This window comes from Dendrobium catenatum, unplaced genomic scaffold (assembly GCF_001605985.2).
Source record: "Dendrobium catenatum unplaced genomic scaffold, ASM160598v2 fragScaff_scaffold_81, whole genome shotgun sequence".
NCBI classification, from domain to species: domain Eukaryota; kingdom Viridiplantae; phylum Streptophyta; class Magnoliopsida; order Asparagales; family Orchidaceae; genus Dendrobium; species Dendrobium catenatum.
This window is the reverse complement of record NW_021318543.1, coordinates 33,029-39,434: the sequence shown is the minus strand read 5'-3', so window position 1 is coordinate 39,434 and position 6,406 is coordinate 33,029. Positions and strand designations below refer to the sequence as shown.

At 33.0% G+C, this 6,406-nt stretch overlaps 1 pseudogene; it reads left to right on the top strand.

Annotated features, from left to right (window-relative positions):
- Window positions 1-350: 350 nt before the first annotated feature.
- On the top strand, window positions 351-6,108 carry LOC110096526 (annotated as a pseudogene).
- Window positions 6,109-6,406: the final 298 nt, after the last annotated feature.

Sequence of the window (6,406 nt, the reverse complement as noted above, 5' to 3'; positions counted from 1 at the left end):
TTGATTTATGATGAAATTTACCAAAATACAAATCACAAAAAACTATAAATAATAATTCATTTTCTATATAAAAGAATTTTAAGAGTAGAGAGAGCTAAATAACTCTATAATATTCCTAGTAATTACTCGCGAGGATCATTATCATTATCCACTCTAATTTTAATATTATTTTTTGAGTTAATTTAAAATTTGCATTGATTCATATGAATATAATTATAATTAGCTGAAAATATGATTTAAACATTTAAAATAATATATACATAAATATAAATTTTAAATATTGGAAATATATTCTCTAAAAAAAAAAGGAAATATATGAAAATTTGTTATATTTGTGCGTATAACATAACCGCCTGATATCCTGAAACCCTAATCCCCGCTCGGCCTGTTTCCCTCTCTCGATTAAGCGGCAATCTTGCGGAATCCTCTTCCTCTCTCGCCTCCAGATCTAGGTTAGATCTACTCAGGTATGAATCGCTGGTTCATTACTTTTAATTTCTGATTTATATGATAGGACAAACATTACATCGGCACTTCGTCTTGTATACAAAACTATAAGAAGGAGAGAACGCCATTTTCAAACTATCCTTTCATTTGATTGAGTATAATGTATATATATTATCTTTCCTATGTTGTGGGTTGTTATGGTTAAGTAATTTGTGTTCTAAGTGTCTGTTTTGTCAGGGTGATGATTCAATGATTAATTTAATTGTTCATGGTTTTCATGGTTTTGTTGATGAATATTGTAGAAAATCTGATATATTTTTCATCGTTCTAGTTTACAAAATAGAGACACGGGCTTGGAAATGGTAAAAATTGGGTTAGGGTATCATGACCAAATTATTTATATATTGCAATCATTTTAAAGTAGATCCAAGGACTTCAAAGCTTATCCCAACTGTTATCCATAAAGAGGCGTTAGATTTTGGTTCCACTTCTTGCTCTCAAAATGAAGAAAGACTTGTCGGAAATCGCCGGTCGAGTTGCTCCGACCAATAAAGGCATGGGAGTGGAGAGGTGGAAGTGAAAGACTGGCTACACACAACTCTCCTTGGCCTATTGGTTGAGAGCTTAGGCTTCCAACTAAGAGTTTCAGGGTTCGAGTCTATGTGTATGCGTTGTGTGTGTGAGTTTGCCTTAAAAGGCCTAAATGTCCCAAAAAAAAAAGACTGGCTACCTACCTATAAAGATTCCTTATTGCATACTTTCTTATAGTTCCAGGATCAACTGCATGCTATAGTTATGAATTGGGTATAGAACCCATGGGGTTGGTTATAATTTTGATTATGAATCCGCTACTAAATTATGTTTGCTCTAGTTTTTGTTGTTTATGAAGAAAAAAGGCTGATAAGGACATCATTATACAAAATAATTCCTCTGAAAATTAAAGAAGACATAAGAGTGCGGCAAAGGCTGTTTGGTACCCCATTTTAGATAGGATTTAAGCAAGATTTGGCTTAAGTCCTGGCTAGTGGAGTTCTTGGGATTTGAATCCTACATTTCATCCTTGTTATTAATTAAATATGGGATTTATTAAATCCCACAATTCACATGGTTTAACAAATTTTAAGATTTCTCACTCTAACAAATTTTAAATTTTAAAACAAATAGTCAAATAGTTTATCAAGTAATGCCAAGGTTTAAAAGTTGTCATTTCAAACAGTTTCAGAGTTTAGCTCTCAACATTTGCTAATAATCTACATTACTAAATCCCAGTTTGATATGATTTTAATTTTTTAGAAAAATATTATTGTTCTTATTAACCATTAGAGATTTAATTTTTGGTTTTTAAATTTCCATGGTACTTTGACTGAAGTTTTGGACTTTGAAACTTAAAAGCGGTTATTCCTTCAATTTGTTGTTGAGTCATAATTTAGTAGGTATTTGATTGGATCTAGGAATAGCTTAACCTAATTAACATAATATACAAAATTAGAGGATTATAATATTTGGATGTTGTGACAACTTATAAATTTCTCCAGGAATGTTTTTGTTCGGTGGAAGAAAGAATATTTGTATTTTGGCAGTTAGGCTGTTGGTTAAATGTTTCTAACATGAACATCAAATTTGTAAATTATTTATATGTTTGTCTATGCGTGTGTGTGTATATATATATATATATATATATATATATATATATATTGAAATGCATATTCTATAATTTATATAACTTTCAAATATATTTTTTGTTTGTCCACGGTTTGTGTTCGGTTTGGTAAGCAAAATAGCCCAACACAAATACAAAATTTTGGCTTGTTTGCTTAACAAGCAAAGATGAACAACTTTTGTTCTCACTCAAGTTTGGCTCATTTACACCACTATCTATACTAATGTGTTTATTAAAATAATAGCTATTTGTAAATGTTCCATATCAAATGTGTGGTTACCTATGATGCACCGACACACCTATTGAAGAGAGAATGTAGTGTCGGACACGGACACGTGTTCGACATGCTTGGGACACGTGTCAGACACGGTAAACACGTGTTAGATTAAAATAATGTTTAAATTTAACTCGACATGACTGGGACACGTTTAAGACACGGCTGAGACACGTGGTTCCTAAGTTTTTATGATAAGATTATTTTAATTTTAAATATATGATATCCAATGAACTATTATGAGAAGGAACTAGAGAAATAGAGATGTATAGAAGTAAATAGATACTTTCTTTGTGATTTAGATTAGAGGATTATACTATAAGTTAGACATGTTATTATGCTATTCATTTATTATTGTTTGTCATTTTTAATATGATGTTACATTAATATCTATACACTATATAAAAAAATGTAATGCTGTGCACCGCACTCGTGGCCTATATTTTCAAAAAAAGATGTGTCCTGTGTCCGTGTCATGTCGTTTCTGTGTCGCTGTGTCAGTGTCTGTGCATCATAGGTGGTTACGAATGAGGGAATTGTCCTTATTTAATTGTCTGATAATTAACTAATTGCTATGCACGCAATTCTTGTTGGTATTTGATTGATAGCAGATAAACGAAGTTTGGATTATCAATAAATATTTGATATCTCATTATCTTATGATTAATATAAATTATTTTATTACACGTTCTCTATATAACTTGTGAATATAATAACATAATATTTAGCTTTTAATCAATGATATTGTTCTTCATTAATCTCTTAAATTGAATTGTGGGATTATGCCTTTAGTTTTATTTTATATCCAGTAATCAAATTATAAGACTTTCTTTATCAGCTAATTAAAAATGAACCGATTATCATTTTTTGTTGTTTCATTAACTAATTATGTTTCAAGGTTGATTCGGCAGGTTAGATTTGGCATGTTAGCTTGATATGCGTAACCTTGAAACACACATTTGCTATTAGCTTTCTGACTTTATTGTGATTAGGAGATTAAAAGTTTTTTTTTAATTGTAATTTATTAGCGTAATCTCTCCTAGCTAATTGTCTCTTTGAGATATTTTAATGTAGCACTTGATTTATTATTAAGTGTACTCACATTATCTGGAATGATTTTGTTGTTGTAGTTGCTATGGAGATAATCAAATAATCACTTTGGTATTTGTAAGCCTTAAACTTATTTTGTTTCCACTATATGCTTCAGGTGAAAAAGAAATTTTAGCTGTCATGGCTGTGGGTTTTCACAACCTTAACTCAGCATATGGACTCAAAAAACTTGATGAGTATCTCCTTCCGAGGAGCTATATCACAGGGTTGTTTTCTTGATGACCATCATTTAGGCTTCATTTGGGATGGCTTTCTTACTGCTTCTTAAAGCAGCTTTCTAGTATAAAAATTTTAATTTTTAAACTAAAACGCTATTTTAAGAAGCAATAAAAAAGCTGTCCCAAACGGGACCTTAATCTAATTTCTTCATTTCCTCTATTATTTCCTTTGAACCTACTGACAATCGAGTAAAAACTTCAATCAGCTACCAAGCTTCGAAGGATGACATTGCTGTGCATGCTGAATTTTTTGCTCCACCATTGGCAGACTATGTCAATGTGTTTAGGTGGTATAACCACATTGAGGCACTGTTGAGGATGAGGTATATTTTTTAACATAATTTACCTTTCCATCCTTTTTCATTACCAACTTGCCATTAAACTTTTGCTTTCACCGTGCATTATAGCGGTGTATCTGGTGAGGGATAAGGCTTGAAAGTTGAAGGGTCTTCTAGCATATCTGAGGAATCTCCAGCTTCTCCACCTATTGCTGACACTAAGGTGATAAAACCTCCATGTCATCCTGGTTTTGCATAATTCCGCCAAACTATATGAAATCCAATGATGCACCGTTAACTAATTTTAGCAAAACAGTTATAAAAGCATGCTTGTAAGATATATATTATTTGAACCATTTAAAGTGATAATTTATGTTCTGCCATCTAATGTTCGTTTTTAGCAAGTATCTGTTAGGCCGGCTGAACCTGGACCGGTTCAGGTTTACTGTCGCCGGTCTAGGGGGGAGGGCGGAACCAAGGGAAAGGGGGGCGGATGGCCTAGTGGACCCAAGCAATTAATGTAATGGGTGTTTAGGAGGGAAATTTGAATTAGAGGGTTGTTTAGGGATTTTGTATGTCTCCTTCTGCTTTAATTTGGGGCTAATGATAGAATTAGGATTTCATCTTGAATTTGAAAGGAATTTGAGATCTAGGGTTTGTGTTCTTGGGCTCTGGGCTTGGCTTGAGATTTGGAGAGTTGTTTCTTCCTCTCAAATTGAAGAAACTTGTATCGTTTGCTATTTTCTTGCATCTATTAGCGGATTTCCCCATTGTTTCTCTCAGTTTTCTCTATTTTCCTAAGAAAAACTGTTGTAATTTGCTGTTTGACTGCTATAAACAGCTTATCTTCACTGCTTTTCCCCAAATCTTGCTAGGTTTGCTTGCAAACTCAAGTATTACCCTTGGTGTTACTTGCGAACTCAAGTACTACCTATCAGTATCATCTTTTGTTGGCTATAAGATAGTATATTTTTTCAAAGGATCTGTTATATGCATGTTGCTTCAGCTGCTGACAGTATTTTAGCTTTATGATTGCATTTGACTATTTAAGTTTTCCACAATTCTAGAAATCTTCTATTTGGCCATGCTGATATTTTTTTCTAATTGGAACTTAAGATTTAGGCCCCAGTTGATGAGGATGACAATGACGATGTTGATCTATTTGGCGAGGAGACAGAGGAGGAAAAGAGGGTCGCCGAGGAGCGCACAGCTGCCGTGAAAGCATCCGGAAAGAAGAAAGAGAGTAAGACTTGTAACTTATTATGCCATATCATGTTTTCACACATTTTTATTATTTTGTGCTCGTCATTATTTTACCTGCAACATATTTTTAATAGGTGGAAAGTCTTCAGTTTTATTGGACGTTAAGCCCTGAGATGATGAGACAGACATGCAGAAGCTTGAAGCAACAATGAGGAGTGTTAAAATGGAGGGCTTGCTATGGGGAGCCTGTATGTGACCCATTGTCCTTGTATTTATTTTATGTTGTTATCTTGGTTGATTGTGTGGAAAGTTACTCGTTTAATGGAAATGAAGGGGCTGTTTGGTAGCAGGATTTAGGTCGGATTTGAGGCAGGTTTGAGCGAAATCCAGCCAAACGGCCTAAAATGCAAAACAAAATCTCACGGAAAAAGAAAGCCGCCGTAGACAGAAAATTCCGCCTTGTCGTGCTAAATCTCGGATTTCCGAAATCCTACTTTTTGCCGGATTTACGAGAGGAAGAGTCCGCTTGTTCAATCTGCACTAAAGCCAAACAGTCACACGGGATTTAATAGGATTTATCATGACTGTTACTTGACAGTTTAGATTTCTGAAATCCGAATTTAGAGTATTTATGAAATCTTACGTAAATCAAATCATGGGTGCTACCAAACGGCCCCTAAATGTTGAACTTGTTTGGCACTCTTTTACAAAAAAAGTTTTATGTTGAGATGCTTTTTACCTATTAAATAGGTATTTTTGATTATGTAGAGTCAGAGGATTGGTATGCCATTATTTCTTCTTGTTCTTGCATATTTGTTTTTGTATCTTCATTCTTCAACACTTGTGTTTTTTGTCAGCTGGAATATATGTACTCATGTAGACATTTTGATCCTCAATCAAGAATGTTATGTTGAATGAGTTGTTATTATTTGAGTGATTTGTGTTTTTTGTCAGCTTTATTATTGCTTTCTAATCTAGTTTTCTAATACAATTTTTTAAAATACAAAACTTGTGCAAGAAAATTATTTTAAAAAGCAATAAGAAAGTTGTGTTGAACCTAATGAATTTGTTGTTGGTATTGTGATTTGGGTGGAAGGAGACTAGCTTTGAGTGAGAATGTTTGATTAGGATTTAGATTTTTTTTTTGGTCAGTGATGGACTTTTTTTTATTTTTATTTGCTTTTTTATATTATTATTATTATTATTATTATTATTA